This window comes from Rhinolophus sinicus, linkage group LG02 (assembly GCF_036562045.2).
Source record: "Rhinolophus sinicus isolate RSC01 linkage group LG02, ASM3656204v1, whole genome shotgun sequence".
Taxonomy (NCBI): Eukaryota; Metazoa; Chordata; class Mammalia; order Chiroptera; family Rhinolophidae; genus Rhinolophus; species Rhinolophus sinicus.
In genome coordinates this window covers 76,234,060-76,261,173 of record NC_133752.1, presented here as the reverse complement: position 1 = coordinate 76,261,173, position 27,114 = coordinate 76,234,060, and the positions used below count along the sequence as shown (strand labels likewise).

The following is a 27,114-nucleotide window of genomic DNA, read 5'->3' as shown; positions in this document are numbered from 1 at the left end:
AAATTTTACATGGCTAGTCTAGTTTTACAAGTTTGTTATAAATACCGCTATTTAGGCAATTTTAATCTAATTTGTTCTGTTTACTGAATAGACCTATTTGTGGAATGCTTTTGTTTTTCCTATACTATTTTAAAATTAGTCTTTAATTCATTACTCTGCCTTTATAGCATGCTTTAATTGTGTTAGTGTCTTAATTGAATTATTGAATGTGTTATTTGGGTTTTTATGATAGCAACCCAGTGCTTGTATGCCAAGTATTTTTGTGAAAGTACACTGCTTCTGTAGCATTAAATATACTCTTTAAAATATAGAATGTTAATTTTGTAAACCTAAAGTAATATGCCTTACTGATATAAAAGAAAATGAAAAGGGGCCATTTCGCATCATAATGGAGTATTTCAGATTATGATTCACGTAACGTGGATTGTGTGACCTGGAGGATAGAATAATCACCGGGCTCTCATTGTTGAATATTTTTTGAGAAGCAATTTTTTGTCCTTTGAATTTAAGTTATCACTATGGGAAATAATCAAAATAATTTTTCAGAAAAATCACAGAAACAGAAAAAGTACCCAGATTTCTGGTGCCTTTATGACAATTCAGGGAAAATATATTAGTGGAGCCTAAGTGATACCATTCATCACTATGTTATCAGAGGAGTCAAGTAATCTTGTGAACTTGTTAAAGGACAACAAAATAGTCTACAGATTATATTGGTGTCTGAGAGATTCTTGTTTGTTTCTTACAAATAGAACTGATTTTTAAACTATAATCTTCCATAATTCATTAACATATCAATTTGAAACATAATAGCATTATAAATGATTGTTGGAGCCCCAATTCTGTTCACAAATGTCTAATTTATCCCTGTGGCACTTTTATGGAACTGTTTAAACTAATACTATTTATCTCATTAATTCTATGGGAAACTAATTTGCAAAGTCAAATACACATCTTCTGTTAGGGGAGACAAAGATTTCCCATAGCCTTTTCTTCTGCTAGCTCTTGTGGCTACAAAGGGATTCGGTGTGGTAAGGATGGAACACAAGGCAGAGAAACTGGCTTAATCACAAAATGAGAAAATGAAGGAAGACTTACTTCTTGCTTTTGCAACAAAGGAAAATTTAAATTATTTCATGTAATATGTGTCTAGATTTTTAAAATGCATTTATACTCTCTATTTGCACTATGCAGCCATTTAAATAACAGAATCTTTACACTCCTTGTTCTGCTGCAAAATTGCTTTAAATAACAAATATGATAGGATAATAATTGCATATATTTAAACCAAGGAAAACCATTATTGATGTCCAGCCAATTAAGGGAGAATAGGGATTTACAATTCTAAAGTTATCTACCAAATGGCCAGGCTATTTTACCAAATGAAAAACTATTAAAATTGAATTAATATTTAGTAGCTCACCAATATTAATAATTGTATATCAAAATAAATGTAATATTTCTATGAAAATTAAAAGAATATTATATACTGGGGATGCCAAAAATGTGTATACAAGTGGACACTTTGGTCATTGTTGCTCAAGTAGTAGTTTGCCATACTCCAAAGTGTCTGGAAACTGAAGGTAACCACTTTGAGCACCTCTTGTAATTGCAGAAGTCAAGCGTGACTTGTATTCATCTTTTGTTATTAGTATTACAGAGTATTACAATTTTAATACAGTTTTCCTTTCTTAAAAATATGTTTATGTTTTTTGGCACCCTCTGTATATTGTATATTATATACACAAAAATGAGGTCGGACAATTAAGTTTGTGAACTCATCCTAGAAAAAGTGTTACATGTACCTCATTGCTGAATATTACTATGGTCACCTTCAAATTACTCCACTTAGAAAGCTATGCACTGATGTGAGTGCCTAGTCCACCCTTCAAAGCAATTTTGATCAGAGCTGTCATCGTATTACCCTTGATGTCATAAATGTCATCAAAATATCTTCCTTTCAATATTTACTTCATCTTCAGGTAAAGAAACAAGTCATTGGGGGCCAGATCAGATGAGTAGTGAGAGTGTTCCAATGAAGTTATTTGTTTACTAGCTACGAACTCCCTCACAGACACTGCCATGTGAGCTGGTGCATTGTCATGATGCAAAAGCCATGAATTGTTGGTAAAAAGTTCAGGTCCTTTTTGTCTTTTTCACACAGCACTTCCAAATAGTAAACTTGGTTAACTGTCCAGTTGGTGCTAATTCATGATGAATAATCCCTCTGATATCAAAAAAGGGTAGCAACATCGTTGCAACAAGTTCACTAAGTTAATTGTCATACCTCATATATATAATATATTATATATAAAAAATATACAGAGGGTACCATAAAAATGTATACATGTTTTAAGAAAGGAAAACTGTATTAAAATTGTTATACTCAATATGTACCTATAACAAAAAATGAATACCAAGACATGTTTGACTTCTGCAATTACAAGAGGTGCTCAAAGTGGTTGCCATCAGTGTCCAGACATTTCTTATTATGGTGAACTACTGCTTGAGCAACGCTGACAAAAGGGTCCACTTGTATACATTTTTATGGCACCCCCGGTATATATATTTGTATATCATCTGCACCATTTAAAAATTTTAAGTTTTTTCTTTGCTTTCCTTCCCTTCCCCAGAAATTGTTAGTTAAATGAACAGGTGACATCAAAGCACCCGAAAGGAAGTCTTTCCTGGGCCTCACATTTTACTCCCAGGGGCAAATCTAGATTACCAACATCTTAGTTCTACAAGGCCCCATAAAAGGACATGTGTTTCTCTGTCTCCATAAGCTTTTTATCTCCTTTTGTCCTAGAACAATTTGTCTTACCTTTTCCCTAGTTCTGTGGTGTTCTCACTGAGTTGTCTTTGAACTTAAGATACAGTGGATAAACCTCAGAAATTTACCAGCAAAAGGAGAAAAATGGGACCTTAACCATGAAGGGTGCTGGTTTCTCACTCTGCTTTCAACAAATCAGCTCCACTATTATCTCTTCTGTATATTGGGTTCTGCAAGTACTCCTTTTAAAAATACAAGTTTGAAAACACATGCACAAATTGATGTATTGGATGTTATGCAGAATCAGCGTTCTTCAGTTCTATTGATGATGGTGTTTCATAGCAACACAAGTGAAACCTTAGGGGACAAGTTGTCAAGAAAATCAAGCACATCAGGAAATTTTTTTTCAGTATTCATGAACAAGTGCTCTATGCCACATTGGACTGATGCTTTTATTAATCAAAACCAGGTAATCTCACCAGTTGCTATGGTGCTGGAGGTGATAAGGAAATGGATTTGAATTAAATGTCATGAGAAAAGAATAGATTTTCTGCTAAGAAAATATTTTCTCTCATTACAATGAGAAACATCTGGTTTTGATTTATAAAAGCTTTAATAAGAATGTGCTCCTATATCCTGATCTTGTGAGTGCTTTGATGGCTCCTCAGGTACCAGTAGGCAAGTGAGGTTTATACAATCTACTAAGTCTCTAAAAGTCAGACAGGCTTCTATTTTTCCTACATTATCACAGGACTCTTGGGACACAGATATATGAAGAGGAGAGATATCCAGAAAGAAGTAATGCAATTGTTCATTTTCCCTCTTGTACATTTATATGGAACTTACATGTGTCCAATCATTTCTATGACTTAAATCCACAACACGGTATCAGTTACATCATAATTTTTGAATGTCAATTTCACTAAGACCTTGCCAACCATAAACATCATCATTTGTCAAATTTTAAGCAAGAATGTGTGGTATTGAATTAACTTAAATTTTAATTATTAGTTACGTTAAATTTTTATGTTGATAATTAAGATAATAAAATATTCATGAAGATTATTGGACATATGAATAAGTGGACTTAACTCTGAATGCAATAGTTCTTTTTATAACATTTCTGCTAAGAAATTCTTCTTTTTGGTTGGTTTTCCACAGGCTGTTTGACAATGTTTTCATGCTAGAGCCTGTTCTCTAACTCCAAATGCTGCAAGAATTTTCAAGTAGCTATGTGTACTACAATTTTTTAAGTTTGTTCTATTTTTGACCTGTGTTAAAAAGGTTCTTGGTTTTTTTTCTTTCTGTGTTGTCATCAAACTATTGATTAAAATAGTATCGACCAATCAAATACATCAGATTCCCCCATCCAAAAAAGAAAAAAAAGCCCGGAAATCTAGCATATGAAGAAATAACTGTCATTTGCTTTTCCCTGACGTTTTCTTACGCAAATCGGATTTCTTTATCCTCTGTGTGCTGCTTCAAGCAATTACATCTTTGCAATTTCCATACTTGAATCTATAGCTACTTATAGTTGTTTGTCCAGATCAAACATCAATTGAGATGCAGAACTGAGTTCAAAATCTTTGCTGTAGTTAAGGTTAATATTCTCCAGAAAGTATGGGGATAAATTAATATGGCTTTAAATTTGGGCATGCTGAATATTACTTTTAGAAATACATTGAGCTCAGTAATTTGGTAGATTATTTAATAACTCAACTAGATGGGGAATAGTCATCCAGTAAGAAGAAAAGAAACCTCTTAAAATAGCTTTCAAAAGAAAATTACATTATATGCTAAGAAATCAAATTAGAAAAACAGAAGTGTTAATTTCCATAACAATCCTGTGCTTAGGTAAGGTTCCTATCTGTTCAGATTCTGGTTATTTTTTAACTAGCTGAAAATTTATTATATTTTCTTTGCAATATTTTATCAAAATCTCTTAATGATCTATAATGATGATCTATAGTGTCTTAACAATTAGAGATTTGTTTCCAAAGAAGCGTGAAAAGGACTTCAACTATCAGAGATATAGAACAATATTTCTCTTAGTCCCTATGTTAACATATAGCAGAAATCAGCTGAACCACTTCATGATTAAAAATTATAATTTAAACATACCTGGTATTTCTGAGATAAATGACTGGTATTGCTGAGATAAAAATTTAATCCTATAGAAAATTCTGTAATAATTTGGAAAATGTAGACCCTTTCAGGTTGAAAAGCTATTCATGAAGACTAAATCTTACTTGATACATCTTGGATTTTCTTCCCCAATATACCTTATTAAGGTAACTAGTCACTACAGAAAAATATACATCACCAGCTAATTGTATTTGAACGATGGTAAGTAGTATTAATGTTGTCCTATTGAAGAGCAATTATACTACCTTTGTATTTTGAATTGTATTTAATTTTCCTTATACTTCGGTCTGTTATTACTTATGCCAGGATTATGTTAATATATTGTGAGAAATCACTGCTACTGAAGTGTAGTGTCCCATATATTGTTAATAGTTTTATTAATATAATATTAATTCATAATATGTAACTACATTAATATACAATATGACTTTATATATAACACATAATATTATACATAATATTATATATTACATCACATGATGTATATATATGTATGTATGAATATGAAACACAACAATTTAGAGAGCATTTTATGTATATCAATTTGTTTAAAGGTCACAACAATCTGTGAGAAGTATCCCCATTTTATAGATGGAATTCTGAAGACACTCAGATAACAATAAATAAGACCAAAATTAAACTATAGATGTTTAAACCACATCCTTTTTTATGTTACTTACTTTATTATTATTACAAAAAATTATATATTCTCATAAAAGAAATTCAAATAAGACTTAAAATCTGACTTTCCATCATTATCCATCTTCTCTGAATATATTCCACATCTATATCTCTCAATATATGAGCAGAAAGGAAACAAAAACGTGAGATAGCTAGTCAGAAAGAAATGAATTTTGAAAATGGAATGAGGCAATACATTTTCATATACAGATAGAAAACATTTATTTAATGTTTACTTCAATGTAACCAAAAATAAAGGAAACAGAAATAAAACAAAGGAATTATTGAAATTGAATGTTTGCTTATTAAAACATGTTACCTCTAGATTTAAGAAAAGTGGCCATGACCATCGGTGCTTAGCATCAATGTTTTTGACTGTTACAACTATTCAAAGTGTCCTCTGATTCCCTACTAGAAAAGAAGACAAAAGCTTTACTTTATAAAACCCAGAGGTGCTTAATTTCCATATTGAAATAGATTCAGTACTCACCATTAAATATTTTTGATTTATCACTATTTTCCATTATTGAGCTTTTCTGATTAATTTCTTGGTTGGCTAGATTTCATTGTCAATTCGTATGTTTATATATTTTTTTAAAAAAGGCTTCCATGGACAAAATTACCTAATCTCTTGTATAGCTGCCAGTGTCTCTTTCTTGATTATAGATGAAGAAACACTTGGCTGAGTAAACAATTCTTTTTTTTAAATATTATTTTTCAATTACAGTTGACATACAATATTATATTAGTTTTGGGTGTACAACACAGTGATTAGATATTTATATAACTTATGAAGTGATCACCTCAATAAATCCAGTACCCATCTGACACTATACAGTTATTACAACACTACTGACTATATTCACCATGCTGTATTCTACATCCCCATAACTATTTTGTAACTACCAATTTGTGCCTCTTAATCCCCTTCCTCTTCACCCCAATCCCTTCCCAATCCAGCAACCTTTAAAATACTCTCTGTATCTACGAGGTTGTTTTTTTTTTTTCTTTTCTTTTTTCTTTTCTTTTCTTTCCTTTTCTTTTTAATTAAATTTATTGTGGTAACAATAGTTATTAAAATTACATATATTTCAAGAGTACATTCCTATAAATCATCATCTATAAATCCCATTGTGTGTTCACCACCCAGAGTCAGTTCTCCTTCCATCACCATATATTTGATCCTCTTTACCCTCTTCTACCATCCCCCTCTCCCTTTAACCTCTGGTAACCACTAAACTGTTGTCTGTGTCTATGAGTTTTTTGTTTCTTTGTTTGTCTTCTTCCTTTGTTGCTTTCCGTTTTATATCCCACATATGAGTGAAGCCGTATGATTCTTGTTTCTGTTTTGATTGTTCGTTTATCTTGTTCTCTAGATTCCACATATAAGTGAAATCATATGACGTTTGTCTTTCTTTGTCTGACTTATTTCACTCAGCACAATTCCCTCTAGTTCCATTCATGTTATTGCAATATAGTAAGATTTATTCTTTTTTATGGCTGAGCAATATTCCATTGTATTACATGTACCACCTCTTCTTTATCCATTCATCCATTGGCGGACACACAGCTTGCCTCCATATCTTCACTATTGTAAATAATGCTGCAATGAGCATATGGATTCTACTTTGAAGTACTGTTTTGGGTTTCTTTGGATAAGTAAGTGTAATTATTGCCTCCTTCTTTGTCTCTTGTTATATAGCCTTTGTTTTATAGTCTGTTTTGTCTATATAAAATTCTTGATTTATACTTTCACATTAGAACTCTGTAGTCATTTCTCAACTGTCTAATTTCTAATGTCAATTACGTGTAAATCATAAATGCCTTTCAGTTAGAAATTCTTTCCTAATATTCATTAACACTTTCTTTTAGCACATGAATTTTAAAATGCTATGGGCATGAAGCCTGGAGAAAGAAAACAAGGATATAGAATATCTATCTAAATAAAGGGTCGTTAGCAAGGAAACAACTCTTTCTTCTACTGTTTAATCCAGGCCAGCAACCCTTTTCTCTGCTTTCATAGTGTTCTGTGCTTCCTCTTATATAGTATTTATGAGGTTGTTTTATAATCATCTACATACATATCTAGACTGTGAATTCCTTGAGTGCAGAAACATAATAAGTACTCAATACATGTTTTTTTGTTTGTTTGTTTGTTTGTTTGTTTTTTAATTTGGAGGGTTTATCTTCTATTGATTTGTAGTGGCTTCCAAGCATACTGTGTTGAGAGTGACTCTGAGGTCACTGCTAGCTCAGCAAGAATGGGTACATTGATCAATTAGTAATGTCTGCTCTGAGCCAAAGAATTAAAGTGTTGCCAACAGTGACAAATATTGTTCATCCTAGATTAGATGCTACTTACTTACCACAGATGGCAGAATCAGGACTATTAGATAAATACTCCAGGAGGTAGATTTTGGCTCAATAGATGGAAAAGTGATTTAATGATTAGCTAAGTTTAAAAATTTAGTTCAGGGCTAGAGTCCCTGGGGTAGATAATTTTCCTTTCCCTAGAATTTTTAGCACATACGTTAGCCAAATATTTGGGAAATAGTAAACAGTATAGACACTTTCCACTCTATGATTCCAAGCTTGTAGGAAGTAGTTTATTAATATGACCAAGACATCATTAGCAATTAATTTTAAAGCAAAGAACTGTTATTGGGCATATGAAATAATATTTTAAATCTCAATTTTTATTGAAATTTTGCAAGTTGATATGGTTTAAATCTATAGAATATTTAAATAAGAATAAATAGTCTTTGGCTTATATGTTTGAAGATTCCACAAAATTGTAGTAAATGAATATTCCTTAACTTAGTGAAAATAATTTTACTATCTACCAGGTTTCTTAAGCTAAGAACCCAGTATTTATATTATATCCAACAACAAGCCCTGTGGTCTCTTCCCCAATCCTGAATTTGCCTTTCTATATCCACTATGATCATCATCTCTCCCTGGTCTACTGAAATGCCTCCTATCTGACATTTTGTTTTTACCCTTCCTCCTATACTATTGATCCTTCATTCAGGAGCAGTAACCTTTCTTAAAACACAGGTCAGATCATGTCACTTTCCTACAAAAAATATTTGAAGTTTCTCATCATAGTAGCATAAAATTTACCCAAGCTTCTTATCTTTACCTAAAAAGCTCCACAGGAATCGGTCTCTTACCTTTCTCTCTGATATTCTCTCTGTCCCTTCACCCACATGCCTGGCCACACTGGACTGTTTATTAGGTAGGAGACTACTGCATTATTAAATGTGAGAAACAAGGGTAGTTGTATTGGAGATGATAAGTATTCAATTATGAATGCATTTTGAAAGTAGAACCAACAGCAATTACTGGCAGATATATTGGGACAGAAAGAGGGCTCTAGGATGACCCCAAGGTTGTTTTTTCCTGAGCAACTGGTAGCATAGAGTTGTCATCAATTAAAATGGAAGAGGCAAAGATTTGGAATATATTTGGAAGAGAAGATCAGGAGTTTAGTTTCAGAGACAATGAATTTGTGATGTCTAAGAGTTGGGTCTATGAGCCTGGAGTTGGGAAGAGAGGTCTGGGCTGAGATAAAGTTCTGTGAGTTGTTGGAATGTACTTGGCATTTAAAGTCATAAGACTTCCTATGCTTACCAAAAGAGTGAATATGGATGAAAATGAGAAGAGGCCAAGAACTGAGATAGAGAATACTAGAATATTAAGAGTTTTAAGGAAAATAGAAGGAATCTTTATGGGATTCTGAGAAGGAGTGACCAGTGAGGTTAGGAGGAAAATCAGGAGTGTGGTGTTCAAAATGTCTAGTGAAGATCATGAAACAAGAAATGGGAAAGATTAACCATGTCAATGGTGCTATAACTGGTCAAGTAAGATAGGACTGAAAATTGACCATTGAATTTGGCAAATATCTTTTTCAAGGAATTTTGCTGCACAGGTAAAGAAATAAAAGGTTATGGGTTATGGCTGAGAGCAGGAAATGGAGTCATTCAATGTTTTGTTTTTATAGATGGAAGAAATTACATCATGATTGTATTGTTTTTGTGTTGATGGAACTGTAAATATAGAAAGAAAAAAGATGATATGGAAGAGAGATGACAAATGTTTGAGCAAGGTATATGAATTACTGAGAGAGAACAGGATTTACTATACAGGTAGAGAGAATGGCTTTAGACAGGGCATGTGTGGCTCATTCACAGGCAGGCAGAGAAAGTGGGTGCAGTTACTCATAGGTGGGGAGATGTGGAATGGTGTGAAATTCTTCCATATTTTTGTTTTCATTTTATTCAGAGAAATAGAAAGCAAAGCCATTTGCTGACAGGAAGTCTCAATTTTCTCTTCTGTAAAATGAAAGGCATTCAGGCAGGATTGAAGGAAAAATAATAGGAGAAATTGTCTTGCAAACTCAAGTCCACTATATAGCTATACATAATGATTACCTCTCTGGTCATAGATTTGAAATGGAAATATTGAAGTACTGTGATTGTTTTCATTGGTATAAAATGAACAAGTGTCAGAATACCTTAAATTATAAAATTTAAGTGTTCAAGTGATTCACAGTGGAAAACATTGCTTTCCACAACAGGTTCTATAACATACTCTCACAATAGAAATATCCTTCATTCTTGAAATTAAAAAAATCTAAAAAGTACACTGAAACTCTTGTTTCTAACTACCTGGCATTATTGCCTTGCTAGAGATAGAGAGTGATCACTCCTATCTATAATAAAGATTTTAAAATTGATTTGTGTCTTGGTATATATGTGAAGTTTAGTTTAGTCAAAAATAGTTTTACTTTTTCCTTGTTTCCACAGTTTTTTTTTTTTTTTTCAAGTTTGTTCAGTTTGTTTAAAGAAAAAGAATTGTTGTTAATCACTTTGATTTCTTAGGTTGTCTGAATCAGTATTCATATAATTTAAAAACTGAAAACACTTTAGTTCCATGGGCTGTGAAAAAAAATATTTTTCACCTCATTTTAGATATGTGGCTTGTGTATTCTTATATTTGAATTCATCATGATTGACTTTCTGATTTGTTAAAATCAAACTGAAAACATTATGATGAATCTGGTATTGAAAATTGGTTTGTGTATGTGCATTCACACTCCTGAGAAGCAGAGATGTGATTGATACACTACATCATTTTGATTTGTGCGATATCCAATGGTTCTCTCTGACTTTTCACTTTATTGAAGAGATAACTAAAGAACATCAAGGCAAAATCATCTTTTATTTTAAGAACTCAACAAATTTGACTGCTAGATAAAAAACAAATCCTGTCTTATTTGCTTGAAAATACTCTTTTCTTAGAGGTATCTTCTCTTACATAGACAGTTGAAAAACTCTAAAAACCATAATTTATTAAGTTTCTTAAAAAATGCTATGACTCAAAATCATTATGCATTTCTAAAGCATACAAAAGTATCTGTTTCATTTAGTGTGGCTTCAGTATTTGGTAATTTATTGCACTTTGATTCTTTAAATATTGTTACCCCTCATTTATTTGTAATAGCACATCCGTCCTGAGCTGTTACTATAATTTTTCAACCATTCCAGATGAGTTCATATTTGCATTATGAAATGAAGAACAATTCCAAATATGCTTGATATTTTTTAAAGGATTAGATATTGTGCTGGATGCTTGGGGACTTAGAAGAATTAAGCTATGTTATGATGAGCCATATGTACTTAAGCAAGCCAGGCTTTACTTCATTGTTTTGTAATTACTTCTCATTTATTTTGGAATATTTGTCAGCATACTATTCATCCTCAGGGCCACTCGCTTTGATGATATCCTTCGGAGGATGACTATTTCAAATGCACTGGACCAGCCTCTTCATTATACAAATAGGGAGTGCAGGCCCCAGAAAAGCTAAGGACGTCAACTTTCACCTCTTTTGTGGTAAAGAATTACTCCTATTATTGATAGTGTTTAATACCAATGCTGTGCTATTAAAGTTGTCCAGTCTTGGTGCAAAGTTCTTTATAGCTGCTCCCAATCTTTTCTCTGCTGGCACATTTTTTAAGATTAATGTTACTCAGGTTCTGGGCTAATTAAATGGTAGTGGAAAAGCATTTTCCACCATTACCGTTGGAGCAGGAACAGTAAATCACCACAGGTACAAATTGGGAACTCAGTTTTAATATCATTAGACAGAAGAAAACTCACGGAAAATTCTTATCAGTCAAATCCAGTATTTAATGAATGTATACAGCAATTTGTTCAGAGTAGTGCCGAGAAAAAGTTGCTAGAAGCAAGTAGTCCTGCAGCACGAGCTATTTACAGTTTAACATGTGGAAGAGAGCAGGATACATATTTCTTCTAACTCCAAATAGTAAAGGATATACTTTTTATGAAATAAAGACTATTGAGTCTATATGAAAGAACAACCCATAAGTTTAACTCTGTTACAATCAATAAATGCTCAAATTGGAATGTGATCAGCATCCATTATTTTGGGTGCGGATAACTGGAGGCAGTTTCACAGATTGACAGGTTAGCAGAATTTTGAAGGGGGTGGGGCATGTTGAATAGTGAAAGTAACGTCAGATTTTCCCCTTCTTGTGCAAATCCTTGCTAGTCTTGAATAAGCTGTGCCACTTTAGGCAAATTACTTAACTTCTCTTAGGCTCAATTTACTCTTATTTTACTTGACATTGAATAGTATTTTATATTAATTTCAGTTGTACAGTATAGTGGTTACACATTTGTATAATTTAACAAGTGATCCCCCTGATTAGTCTAGTACCCACCTGGCACTACACGTAATCATTACCATATTATAGCCTATATTCCCTATGCTTTATTTTACATCCCATGACTATTTTGTAGCTACCAGTTTGTATTTCTTAATTCCATCTCGTTTTTCATCCATCCCCCCAAACTCCCTTTCATCTGGCAAATGTCAAAATGTTTTCTGTATCTATCAGTTTGTATATGTTTGTTTGTTTATTTTGTACTTTTGATTCCACATATAAGAGAAATCACATTGCATTTGCCTTTCTCTGTCTGACATACTCCACTCAGCCCAACACCCTCCAGGTCCATCCATGCTGCTGGAGATGGCTAGAACCCCTTCCCTTCCATGACCGAGCAATATTCCGTTGTATATATGTACCACCTCCTCTTTATCCATTCATCCATCAAGGGACACCCAGGCTGCCTCCATATCTTGGCGGTTATAAACAATGCTGCAATGAACATATGGATACACATGTCCCCATGAACTATCACTTTGGGTTTCTTTGTACAAATACCCAGAGTGGGATTACTGGGTGTTTCTCTGTCTCTTTTTATCCCCTTTGTTTTAAAGTCTATTTTGTCTGGTAAAAGTATTGCTACTCCAGCTTTTTTTTTTTTTTTTTCAATTTCATGAAATATCTTTTTCCATCACTTTCGTTTCAGTTGTGTTTGTCTTTCGATCTGAAGTGATTCTCTTGCAAGCAGCATATCTAAGGGACTTGTTTTCTTATTCATCCAGCCACCCTATCTTTTGATTGGAGCATTTAATCCATTTACAGTTAAAGTATTTATTGATAGATATGTTGTTATTGCCATTTCATTATTCATATTTTTTATCTTTTTTCTTTTTCACCTTAAAGAAGTTCAACATTCCTTGTAATACTGGTTGGGTGTTAATGGACTCCTTTAGTTTTTTCTTGTCTCGGAGGCTCTTTATCTGTCTTTCGATTCTCAATGACAGCTTTGCTGGGTAGAATGATCTTGGGTGTGGTCCTTGCTTTTTATCACTTTGAATATTTCATGCCAATCTCGTCTGCCTGCAAAGTTTCTGTTGAAAAATCCACTTATAGTCTTACAGGAGCTCCCTTGTAGATAAGTAACTTCTTTTCTCTCTTGCTGCTTTTAAGATGCTTTATTTGTCTGTAACCTTTGGCGGTTTAATTATCATGTGTCTTAGAGTAGGCCTCTTTGGGTTCATCTTGTTTGGGTCTCTCTGTTCTTCCTGGGCTTGTATGTCTATTTCCTTCACCGTGTTAAGGAAGTTTTCCGTCATTATTTCTTCAAATAGGTTTTCAATTCCTTGGTCTCTCTCTTCTCCTTCTGGTACCCCTATGATGCAAATGTTGGTATGTGTGATATTGTCCCAGAGGACCTTTAAATTTTCCTCGTTGTTTTGTACTTTTTTTCTTTTTGTTGTTCTGATTGGGTGTTATTTGCTACCATATCTTCCAAATTGTTAATTTCATCATCTGCTTCATCTAATCTACTGTTGATTCCCTGTAATGTATTCTTCATTTCAGTTATTGTATTCTTTATTTCTGGTTGGTTCTTTTTCATGTTTTCTATCTCCATTTTTATGTTTCCTATCTCTTTGTTGAAGTTTCCCTTGAGATCCTTGAGCATCCTTATAACCAGTGTTCTGAACTCTGCAATGGGTAGATTAGTTGTATCCATTTTGTTTAGTTTGTTTTCTGGAGCTTTGTTCTGTTGTTTTATTTGGGACATATTTCTTTGTCTCCCCATTTTGATTGTGTCCACTATTTGTTTCTCTGTGTCAGATAGGGCTGTTCTATCTCCTGGTTTTCATAGAGTGGCCTTATGTAGTAGGTGTCCTGTGGGGCCCAATGGCATATTCTCCCTGGTTACCTGAGCCAGGTTCTCCAGGTGTGTTCCTTTTGTGTGTGCCCTCATGTTGTAGTTAAGCCTTGGTTGTTCTTTGTACATCAATGGGAGGGATTGACCTTTGGACTAATTGGTTGTGAAGAATGGCTGTTGTGCAAGGGCTGATGCTATGGAGCAGGATTCATTTCAGAAGGGTTCTGGTACCTACCCAGTCTGCCCTTGGGTGTGTCATGCGTGGTGGCAGCCGGGTGATGCTCTGTCTCAGTCTGAAGCTGGCCACTGGGTGTGCCATCCCTAGGGCCTTCTGGGAGGGCACCACTGCCAAGTTCAGCAGCAGCCTGTGCCCTGCCTGGAGCCACCCGGCATGAGCCACAAAGAAATCCACACATGGCCACTAGCTACAGTGGACTTGGAGATGCTTGGGAGAGGATAAGCCTCAAATCGAGGCCAGGGCATGCTGAGGCTAGATGCTACTTGTTTGGGGTTTGTGAACCTTTTAGAGATATGAGCCAAGACACACTGCTTGTATGGAAAACCCACTGAAAGCTGCTTGGGCAGACCTACAAGTCAGGTGAGGTGCGGTCTTAAGGAATCACAAGGGCAGGGCAATTGCTGTTAACCTGGTTGATGGAGACTCAGATATGGTGCCCACCTGTGTCTGCATGCAGGGTTGCAGGAGGGCTCAACAAAGGAATGGTGGCTTCTACTGACCCTTCTGTCTGGGAGATAGCTGTCCTTCCAGCCCTTGTCCTGAAGCCAGACAATTTAGTGCCTTCCTTGATACCTTCCGACCTGCAGCCCCAGCACTGGAGTTCAGAGCAAGTGAGTGCATCAGCAAGTGAGTTTGTGGGTGGGCCCTTTAAGAGGCACTCCTGGGATTCCAGCCATCCTCATCTCACTCAGCCACAGTCCCTGCTGGTTTTCACAGCTAGAATTTGTGGGAACTTCTCTCCCCAGCACTGGAACCCTGGACTGGAAAGCTTGGTAGAGGGCTGGGACCCCTCAGCTCCTCCAGGGGGTAAGCTCTGCAGCCAAGATATCCCTGTTAGCAATCACATGCTGGTTTGGGACCAACCCATTCCCCATCTCTGCCCCTCCTACCAGTCTCAAGGTAGCTTCTTTCTCAGTTGTAGGACTTCAGTTCAGCTAGAGTTCAGGTGATTCTCAACGATGGCTGTTCTGTAGTTTAGTTGTAATTTTGATGTGGTCATAAGAAAGAGGCAAACATAGCACTTACCTACTCTGCCATCTTGACCAGAAATCCTTCAGTTTACTCAATTTTAAAACAACATAGTTGGATTAGGTAATTTTGAATCTCATAGCTCTGAAACTCTATCATCCTTATAGAAATGACAGTTTTCTTGAAGTGATCAGAAAATAGTCATCTATAAGCTACCTATAGAAATATCATCTCACTTTCCATATTACTCCTAATGAAACACTGTGACCACTTTTCCTTTTCCTCCCAACTTAGACTCATGCTGAAACCAAAGGAACCCAAAGATGAAACACACCAAAGGAACCATAAGGAACATAAACCAAAGGTATCCAAGATGAAAACCAAGGGCACCATCTCTGTAGTAGGGAGCAATAATTTTATCTAGATTGGCAGGTGCTATAGGATCATAGTGAAAGGAGTGTATGCAGCACAGAGAAACTTTCAGAGAGTGCAAAAAGAGAATCACCAGTATTATTCTGGCCAGCTGGAAGAGAGGTGTCTGGTAAGAAATATATCTGTCTCCTTCCATAATTTGACTGCCTGTGATAGTCTTCATAGCCCAAAGTAGCTGTAAGGCAAGGCATACAATTGGAGGCTTGGAATCCTTCTTCACCCTGGATATCCCATTTGTTTTCTTGATCCACAGTAGTGAGATTAGCAATTGCCATCATTGATATTTGAGTATGAGAATGGTCCTGAATCTGAGGAGAGAATACTACTCTTAACAGTAATGGAAAAGTTGAGTGTTTAAGGATAACAGAAGATAACCCCAATTGCTTTAAAACCTGAATTAGTCTTCTAAGTGAAAAGATACCACTAGACTGTTGCGTCTTGCCATGTGGCTTCTACCTACTTCAGGAAACTTCTAGGGTTGTCTTATACCATTGCATTGGAGAAGAAAAGCCATGGCTCTCTCTGGTTAACAGAGTCCTAATATAGATGCGCTTTAGCCTCAGCATGTTCTTTGAAATTTCTTAGTTACTCAGAAAGGTAAAATAAATCTGTTTTCCCAGCAGTTCCTCTCCACTAGAAATTCCCTAGGCCAGTTTTATGGTGTCTTGTTCAAGGTGATTGAAAAATCCCTAGTCTTTTATCAGTCCCAGGTTAAAGTAGGAGCTAAGGTTTAGGTAAACACCATTTGATCATGAAAAAAACATTACTAATTATTGGTTAATTAATTATTAAGGACAAAACTGATGTCTAATTCCCTTCTAGATTATCAGTAGCTTAGCAGGGTCCTATGTTATTTGGTTGTTACTGAGTAAGCGCTTCTTTAATGAATGAATGTATGAAACATTGTCAAACAGTTTGCTCGTCACATGGGCATGCAGAGTGCAACAGCTGCTAACATTTAAATCCAGCTTTTTGCAACATAATACGTAAGAAATAGAAATCTGGTAAGGATGCCATAAAGAGGCTGTTACTTTTATGTTTTAAGACCATAGTCTGAATTTTAGTAGATTCTTGGCTTTGGTTAAACTATATTTCAACTTCTTATAAGTTATACACATAAACTTGAAATGAGCCTCTATCCTCATTTTTGTAGTTTATGGATGACTAAAGATACCATCCTCCTAAAGCTTTGGAAATTACTAAAGACTCTTGATCTCTTCTGCCTTCATGCCTGTATGTCTACTGTGGGTGCTTTACACCATCTTTTATTATTATTATTATTATTATTAAAATTTATTTGGGTTACAATGGTTAGTAAAATTACATAGGTTTCAAGTGTACAATTCTGTAATATATCATCTATATACCACATTGTGTGTTCACCACCCAGAGTCAGTTTTCCTTTCATCATCTCTTTTTTTTATTTTTTATTCTCACATAAAAATTAAGAGGAAAGGGAAGGAAATGGAAAGGGATGATTGGGAAAAGAGAGGCAGACATCGAGAGAGAAGGAATAAGTAAAAACATCTACTCACAGAGATAATTTACCTTATGATTTACCTTATAGTCACACCACACCACATGTAATGTTAAGAATCCATCTTTTGCATTCCTGTTGACCCTAACCACTCTATACTCGGAGTTTGAGATTATCTAGTCTTACCACTTCCAAGTGACCCCTGTCTCATTCCCATGCTCTTTATTTAGGATATGTTTCCCATCTTTCCGTATGCATTAGGCAGGGAGCAATGTGAAGTCTTTTCCTGTCCCATACATAAAGCTTTGTTTGATCAAGACCTTCCAATATTAACTTTTATTCCAAGTTCTAATTGAGACATATTTTCTTATTAAATCACTTCACCTCCTAAAAGCCACTCTGAGTAATAAAAATGACTTTGTGTATATGTAGAACACCTTAATCAGCCCAAATGATAAAAGAACCATTAACAGATGGCAATGGACCACATTCCAATCTCTAAATTGGTTAAACTCTATTTCAAAGACAGAAGAATAGATATGTTTTCTTTAAAGCAAGTTTCCTGGCCAAGGTAATCCTGATTTGAGACTATTGTAGAAAGTATGAGAAAATTACTAGGGATCTACTTCTGGGTCCAGATCTTAAACTCTCATTCTGAACGAACAATTAATTTTCAGCCAAACTACTGACCTGGGCCAAGGAATGACTATATAAATATCAACATAATATAATTAAGTTCGAATGCTTGGAGCCAATCCAATTTGATAATGTAATATAATAGAACAGTGTGAAAGGCCAGAAGACTAGCTCACAGAGCTAAGATGTGACCTCAGTATAATCTTATAATGAGCATTTTGTCTGACATGGAGCTTCACAATTTATTGGCTCAGGGAAAAACTGGAAGTCTTTAGGTAGTGATTATGGAGAATCAATTTGAAAATATTAAATTAATTTGAATACCTTTTGGGGGGAAAAAAAGAGAGAGAGAAATGGATTAGATGTCTCTGAAAAACACCTGACATCATTCAAAAGAATGACACTACGTTCTTAGACTTTTCTGAGGCAAGAAGGTGAAGTCTCCTTAAATTACTCCAAGGAGGGACTAAAGTATTTGAACTGATTTATTATGAGCTAGCTTTGTCTAAAACTAGTATTATAAACTTTTTGTTACTATCTCTAAATTTTGCCCAAATGTTCAATTTTATTAAAGCAATCCCTGGAGTAAAATTTAAGGAGTACAGGGAGTTTTGACACTGACGGATAGATGGGGTAGGGTTTTATAATCTTTTCTCAAATTAGAAGAGTAAGCCGAATAAAACTTTCATATTCTGTGATTGCCTATTTACATGACTTCAAACAGAAGACAAATTTATACAAAGAAATAGAAGTTTTTAGATGGCAATAAATCTATATTTTTCTCCTCAGACTTCAGTGTTGTTTTTAATAAATATAACTGGAAAACAATATGATTTCTTAAAAAGTTAAGAATGGAACTATCATATGATCCAGCTACTCCATTTTGGGTATTTTTCTGAAGAATAAGAAAACATTAATTTGAAAAGATATGTGTACTCCTATGTTCATTGTAATATTATTTACCATACATAGCCAAGATATGGAAACCACTTAAGTGTCCATCAGCAAATGAATGGACAAAGATATGAGATATATATACATACACACATATATACAAATACACAATGGAATACTACTCAGCCATAAAAAAGATGAAATCTTGCCCTTTGTGACAACATGGATGCACCTTGAGGGCATTATGCTAAGTGAAATAAGTTAGACAGAGAAAGACAAATACTGTATGATCTCACTCATCTGTGGAATAAAAAACAAACAAATAAACAAAACAAAACACAAACAAACCCATAGAGGCAGACAATAGATTGATGTTTACCAGAAGAGAAAGGGGATGGAGGGAGGGCAAAATGGGTAAAGTGGGGGAGGGGGGTCAATGTATGGTGCCGGATGGAAACTGGATTTTTAGTGGTATGCACAGATGTTGATTTATAGTGCTGTACACATGAAACTTATATAATGTTATAAACCAATGTTACCTAACAAAAAAGCAAACAAATACATAAATAGAAAAAAACTGAGAGAATCCAACTTGAAGTCTGTTCATCTTGACAAGATAATTATAAACTATATTATCATTATAGCATTTTTTAATCATTTTGTAAACATCCAGATTATTTAGCTTAACTGATAGTGTTGGGCTAGTCCGTCACATGTCATTTTTGCTTTTAACAATACTGTTTCTTGAAATAACTATTTCCTAAGAGAATTATCCAATTATCAGAGGAAAAAAATAAGAAATGACTATGTGTGAAGTATCCTGGCAATTCAGTTTATAAGCTGAGTTTCTGAGTTCAGGAAAGGTGACTCCTTTTCCCAGAAATCTTCATCTTTTTCCCACATGGTTCAATGATTGGGATAAAAGACATTTTCAACCTTTTATAAGATTTCTAACTCAGATTCCAAACCTCTGCACTCTTTCAATCATGAAAAATTCATTAAGGTTTTACAATGCTAACATTGAAAATGTCTTAGTTGTTTTCTCATAGAAAATATTTATGTAGCAGTCTGTTAAAATATATATGACCAAAGTACACACACGCTTTATTTTGGCTATACATTTGCTACTGGGAAAGTAAGCTTTTAAATCCAAATGGATAGTCAGCACCTTTTCAATGTACATAATTTTTACCTGTTTAATGGCAGCATAGAGAAAATGATGAATTATATAGGCCACAGGGAAAGAATGTTACTTTCTGAATATTTATGAGTATTTAATTTTTTTTAAATTGGGAAACATTGCTTTTTGGAGAAAAGCCATTGAAGAAATGAACTGTCACATAACATTCTGAATTCTTTAAGCAGATTTGTGATTTACCTCTTTTTCTCTTTTCCAGTTTTATTGTTAGCTATCTAACTCTTCAAGTGAAATAAGAAATTCTGTGGTTCTTAATATATTATGCAACTCATAAACAAAGAGGGGTAATGGTTTACATAGTAATCATTTACTCTCGCGTTTTCAGAAATATCAACAACCTTGACGTTACTGAGTACTAACAATGAGAAAAGGAAGTTGAATTTTTATATTTGAAGAATTTTTGATACTCTGTTTTGGTGGCATTGCAGTAATAACTAGATTTCAGCAGTTCCAAAGATCTGTGAGTATTTGAGAGTAGACACCCAGCCTGTCTCACTCACCATTGGTTCTCCAGTACCTGGTGCATGATTAACATGAAATCAGATTTGTTAAATTAATGTATGTATTCAAAATGCACAATGCTATAATCTGTGTTACTATTAATACAATCCATATGCACACTCTCTACATATGTATGTGAGCTTATGGTAGCACCAATTCTTTAAAAATGTTTAAAGCATTAAATTAATTTACTGATTATCTAAAATATTGTCTTATATAGATTATTATTTTTTAAAGAACATAAGTACATGGGAATACTCTTTATTCTACACATATTTTATTTTATTATTTTATTTTTTCATTTTATTGTAAAATAACCCTTCTAACAAGAAGGGATCACTTGATTAGCTCATAGACAGAGGCATTTATATGCTAGACAAGCCCAAAGTGTAGCTTAAAAACATCCAGCCTGTTTAATCTTCATTAGACATATTCTAGAAAGAGCTTGACTTTATTTTTCTTAATGGTAATGACAGCTAGCTGTAAGTAGGTGAAATGGAACTGAAAAGACACCATTCATACTTGAGAGCAGTGGTTAGTGGGAGGGAAGGTTGGGCTCTGAAAAGGTACACTCAGCCATTATAGCAAGAGCAGTGAAAAGACCTGAATTTGAATCCTGGTTCTGCCTTTTCTGAGCTGTGCCTCCTCTGCAGTCTTAGGTTCATCAGTGGGGACAATAATTACATCGATCCCATAAGGATATTGCTAGAATTCAATGAGTTAGTGGGTGTAAAAGGCACAAGGCACAATGCCTGGCATATAGAGCACACTTAATAATTATTAACTGTTGTTAGTTCTTAGGATGTTAACAGTAAGTTCTCTCTGTGTTTAGGCCCTAGTGCAAATGCAAGCGAATTACAAAGGCTAAGGCTGGGTCCCAGCCCTCCAGTAGTCAAAACTTGGCGATTTTGCACCCACCATAGGGCGTGTGCATTTGGGTAGGAAAAAACTCCGTAAAGTGTCTCACTCTTCATTTAATCTGAATAATATTACAAGCTCTTCGTCTTCAGATATAAATTACTGATAATGTTAAACAAGCAGTGAAACACAATGCAATATATAGATGATGTTTTATGTAAATGTACACTTGAAACCTATATAATTTTACTAACTAATATCACCCCAATAAATTTAATTAAAAAAACCCAAAAAACTAAGTAAGTCTGCACGTCGCTAATTTCTGGCAACAATCTTCCCAGTCTGCTTTTGTTTTGTTTTGTTTTTTTAAGTCATCTCTGCCCGCATTTCAGTAGATGTGCACCATGCCGTAGAGGAATGTCCAGCACAGGACGTGGGTGAAGAGGCCTCCTGTAAAGAGAGGTGATTTAAAATATTTGTTCCACCTCCTTCCTGCCTTGAAAATAAAGAGCAGGGAGAGCAGGATGGAGGCAGGCGAGTAGAAGATGAAGCCCTATAGGCTGGTGAGGCCCAGGATGCCCGCACAGCTGCCTCTCGGACGAATGGCAGCCCTTCCCGCTTGGCCACCGTTTCACCCGCCGGGCCTCAGCTTCTGCTTCCTTGCGGAACCTTGTGGAGCTGGAACACAGCGACCTACACAGTCACTTGGTGTCCCCACGGACAGCCACTGATAGAGATTTCCGCAGCACCCTTTTGCTTTGAGGGCTGCTCTCTATTCTACACATACTTAAACATCTGAAGATGTACAGTTTTTCAAGTTCAAGTGCCTCATTTTCAATAGTCATTGTACATTACTTTAGGCATGAGTGTGAGAGATGGGAAAAATCTGTTATTTCATAATATATCCTAGAAGTAGTTTTTTTTGTTTTTTTTTTTTTTTTGCTTTGTTTTGTTTTGTTTTTTAGTTAATGTGTTCATTTGTCTTTCTGAAAAGGTCTATGAGGAAAATGTTCCTGTTGCTAATTTCTGTGGGATTTCTTTTGAAGCTTCTGGACATTCAATCTGTGTGCGTTTATTAGATTGAGTCATACGAAACTTCAGTATTTGACAGATATTGACAAAAACAGCAGTTACTTTGGCGCAGTCTAACATATTTCATGTTAATAATACTATGAGTATTTATTGATGGGTCACTACTATCTATAGGCCTTCGTGTGTATCTTCTTCTTTCACACTGGCAACAACCCCATATGAGGTATAGGTAATCATGTTATTTTCACTTGATGAGCAATTAAAAGTGTCACACACTCAATAAACTGTGGCATTTGGATTTGAACATTAGACGTTGAAATCCAAATCTGTAGATTCTTAATCATTATGCTTTTCAATCTCCCACAATGAAAAAATTATTAGTAAATTAATTATCTGGTACTCAGTATATTGCTATCATGATTAATTATTACTTATTAGGTTGAATATTCCTTCTAGAGGACTGGAATTCTATGCAAATATTGATTAAGGATGAACTCCAAATAGAAGGGCTTTGACCTGCATTATTTCTTCTGACAGGCAATGATAGTTATGATGAATTCAGATTGTAATTAATAATCTAAGAGTAAACACTTACATAACTTGTTGTTATACTTTATGGATTTTAGCCTCAATTTGGCTAAGTTCATACCTTTATATGCTATGTGGAGAGGGTATACAGTGTGCAATATTCATTATTCTTGCTAACACTTTATTCATAATACGTATAGTTAACAGGTAGGTTAACTATTTTCATACACATAAATTATTAAGAGACAAAGTAGGAATACAAGAAGAAAATGGTTGGAGGAGGCATACTACCATGTTTCCCCAAAAATAAGACCTAGCTGGACCATCAGCTCTAATGTGTCTTTTGGAGCAAAAATTAATATAAGACCCGGTCTTATATTATATATATATATATATATATATATATATATATATATATATATATATATATTATATTATATTATATTATATTATATTATATTATATTATACCCTGTCTTATACTATATTTTATTATATAAGACCCTGTCATATTATAGTAAAATAAGATCGGGTCTTATATTAATTTTTGCTCCAAAAGACTCAGTAGAGCTGATTGTCCGACTAGGTCTTATTTTCGGGGAAACACAGTACTGCAAGCAAGTGTGTTCATGGATAAATGATTCTCTTTCCTGTATTGATGACGGATTCAACTTCTTGTGCCATTTGATGGCTGTGGACCAGGGATGCGTTTTAAGACTTTAGTAATCTTCATAGCACTTTTTAATATTTTTAAACCATTTTCCCCAAATTGAGTATAGCGTTCCCTTTCTCTTCCCTTTCTTTTTTTCTGTCTGTCTATTTTTAGTACTCTCTGTTCTTTCAAATATAAAAGTAAAATAAAATAATAAGCTGTATATTAATTTATCTGTAGACAATGAGAATGCATAGTATTAATGTCTGGGTTTTAAAAGCTTGAAGCAACAGCAAACCGTTAAGAAGTAACCATTTTGGGACCCAAAATATCAGTGCATTCACACAGTCAATTCCATTAAATACTGATTTGAGGTCCTGACCACATTAGTGTTGAATTATCTTTGAAATAATTAAGAGATATATTCATGATTTGTGTAAACTGTATTCTTTTAGTTTGCTTCATTTACTTAGATTTTCAACACAGAAGTTCATGTTTGATAGAGGGAAAGAGCAGATTTTCAGCTTACTTGCTATGCCTAAAATGTGACAAAATAAAGATGGTCACATACTATATGGTTTTAGTATAGACCTAAAAAAGAAAACCTACTGTATGCTTTCCATTGCTGCAATGGCAAAATAAAGAAGAAAGAACTCATCAGAGTAAAATTTAGAATTGTCATGGGCAGAGTAAAAACAATTTCACAAAAAACTCACATACAGCCAGCAACCCTTTGCCCTAAACAAATCTCTTATCATGCTAATTTAATATATGTACAATTTCATAATACCAGCTACTCCACTTTTATTAAGTTTTCATACAAACTACAACATCAGAAAGTCTTTTTTTTTTAATTCATCACCTTTTTTAATTAAAATTTATTGGGGTGACAATGGTCAACAAAATTACACAGGTTTCAAGTGCATAATTCTATAAAATGTCATCTGTATATTGTGTTATGTGTTCACCACCCAGAGTCAGTTTTCGTTCCATCACCTTATATTTGACCCCCTTTACCTTCTTTAATCACCCACCACCTCCCTTACCCTCTGGTAACCACAAAACTGTTGACTGTGTCTATGAGGTTTTGTTTCTTTATTTGCTTATCTTGTTCCTTTTTGCCTTCAGTTTTATATCCCACATATGAATGAAGTCATATGGTTCTCAACTTTTTCTGTCTGACTTATTTCAGTTACCATAATGATGTCAAGATCCATCCATGTTGTTACAAATGGCAGTATTTCATCTTTTCTTATGGCAGAATTTGAAGTTTGAAAGATACCCTTGAGAATATTGAGTATTAATTTTTAACAAGCTGTTATACTTTCAATTGGGAATGGAGTAACAGTCCATGTTTCATCATTCTACTTGTGTGCAACCTTCATCCCACTTAATTAATACTTTTTAAAAGCCCAAGGGGAAAAATGTAACCATTATAGAAGTCATTTTCTTTGGCAGCTACACAAGGTGTTTTAATTGACCATAAGACATTAACAAAAAAGTGATTCAAATAAAATTTAATGTACACTTTCTAGAGTTTTACTCATTAAAAGCAAAATCACAGTCTCTCTTTTGCATTAATTTAAAGAATAAATGCCTTTTTTTAACCTTAAGATATGGGTGACTTACTGTAAGTAGCGCGCGTGTGTGTATTTTTTTAAGTAAGCAATGTCTTTATATCATTAATGTGAATTCTACCCCTTATTGGTTTTTTTAGAGATTTTGCTCATACAGTTATTTTCTCTCTCTTCTTTATCGTAAGGCCTCCTCTCCTGGATCACTGATAGGTAGGTTGATGATAGAATATGATAGATAGATAGATAGATAGATAGATGATAGATAGATAGATAGATAGATAGATAGATAGATAGATAGATAGATAGATAGATGGATAATAGAGAGATAGATGATAGATAGACAGACACTGACCTTGATCTTATATTTGATCTTATGTCCCCCTTTGGCATCAATGGGTCCATTTGTTCTGCTTAAGAGAAAAATGCTTTGAAATCTCTACTTCCTCTTCTCCCATTCTCTCTTGAACCCACTGTAACCAAGCTTTCTTTCCCATCACTCCACTTAAAGTCTAGTCAAGATCTTGTCAAAGTCACCAATCACTTCCTCATTGTGAAACTCAGTGGACATTTGTTCACAGCTTATTCTTTCAGAAGTGTTTGACAGAACTGTTCACTTTCTTCTTTTTTAAGTACTTTTCCCCTCTGTTTCTAGGACACTGTACACACCTAGTTCTTCTATCTCGATGCTACTCCTTCTTAGTCTTGTTTCAGGCTTATTTTCTCAATGTTGAGATTTTTCGAGTGCCCTAGGGCTCAGGGCTCCATTCTGAGACCTTTTCTCTCCTCTGTTTATACCAACTTCTTTTGTGATTCTCATCCATTCTCGTGGTTTTAAATAACATCTATATTCTGATGATGGCTAAATTTTGATTTACAGAACCAAACTTGCTACTGAAATCTAAACTTGTGTGTCAACTTACTGGAATTTTCACTGGGTATCTCATAGGCATTTCAAAAATAACATTTGATTTTTACTCCCAAACAGCTTCCTCCTCCGGTGTTCCCCAGCTGAGTGAACTCCACCATTAGTACACCAGTGCCAAGATTAAATATCTTGGCACCTACCTTGAGTCCTCTGCTCTCTTCCTCTTAAATCTCCTATACAAACCATTCAAAATTCTACTAGCTGTACCTTCAAAATTGATCCCAAATCTTACCACTTCTAAGTCCTAACACAAAGACCGTAGTCTAAACTACTTACATCTCTTATGTACTTTAACTCAATAGGCTCTAACTGGCCTCCCTGTTTCTAGTCATACTTCATTGAAGTCTATCACACAGCAAGCAGAGTAATTCTTTTTAAAACAGAATGCATGTCATATCAATCACCTGCTCTTAGCCTTCCTAAGTTCCTGACCTATATCTCATGGCCTATATGATCCATCCTATGGGTCTTTCATCGCTCATTTTCCATCACTCTTCTCTTTACACACTTAGGTCCAGCCACACTGGTCTTTCAGTTGTTCTTTGAAAATGCTAACCAGAATGACAGGAACCCTAAGGCTGTTGTCTCTTGAAGTTCTTGAGCTAGAATACTCTGCAGATGTTTGCATGACTTAACTCTTGCTTTATTCCACCTTTGCTAAACTGACAGCACAAGAATGTTCCCTGACCGCCCTATCTTAAGTTGTACTTCTCTTAACTCTATCCCCTTAGCCTGTTTTAGTTTTCCTACAAACAGTTTATCAGTGCCTGACATTATGCCTTATATAACTTTGTTTATTATTTTGTTATCAATTTTCCTTCCTGGAAGGTAATTCCCTTGATGGTGAACACTTTCCTGATTTATTCAATGCTGAATCTCCAGGGCCTAGAACATAGTAGGTGCTCAGTTCATGTATGTTGAATAGATTACAATTATCATTTCCATATTGCGCCTACTTTCCTCTCATTCAAGATATTTCTTAATGTTATCCTATTTACTTTTCTATTAGCCATTCCTCTTACTTGTTTAATAATTGTTTTTGCATTTTA

General features: G+C 34.6%; 1 protein-coding gene across 2 annotated transcripts in view; it reads left to right on the top strand.

Moving 5' to 3' along the window:
* The window catches only part of KCTD8 (potassium channel tetramerization domain containing 8), a 246,783-nt gene that overhangs the window by 141,337 nt on the left and 78,332 nt on the right, over window positions 1–27,114 (top strand). The window contains exon 2 of one of the 2 annotated variants that reach the window (XR_012493737.1): window positions 15,651–15,720. The exons of the other annotated variant lie outside the window; for it this stretch is intronic. The gene's annotated coding sequence lies outside the window, so the exon portion shown is untranslated. The remainder of the gene's footprint in view (window positions 1–15,650; window positions 15,721–27,114) is intronic. 2 annotated transcript variants of the gene reach the window in all.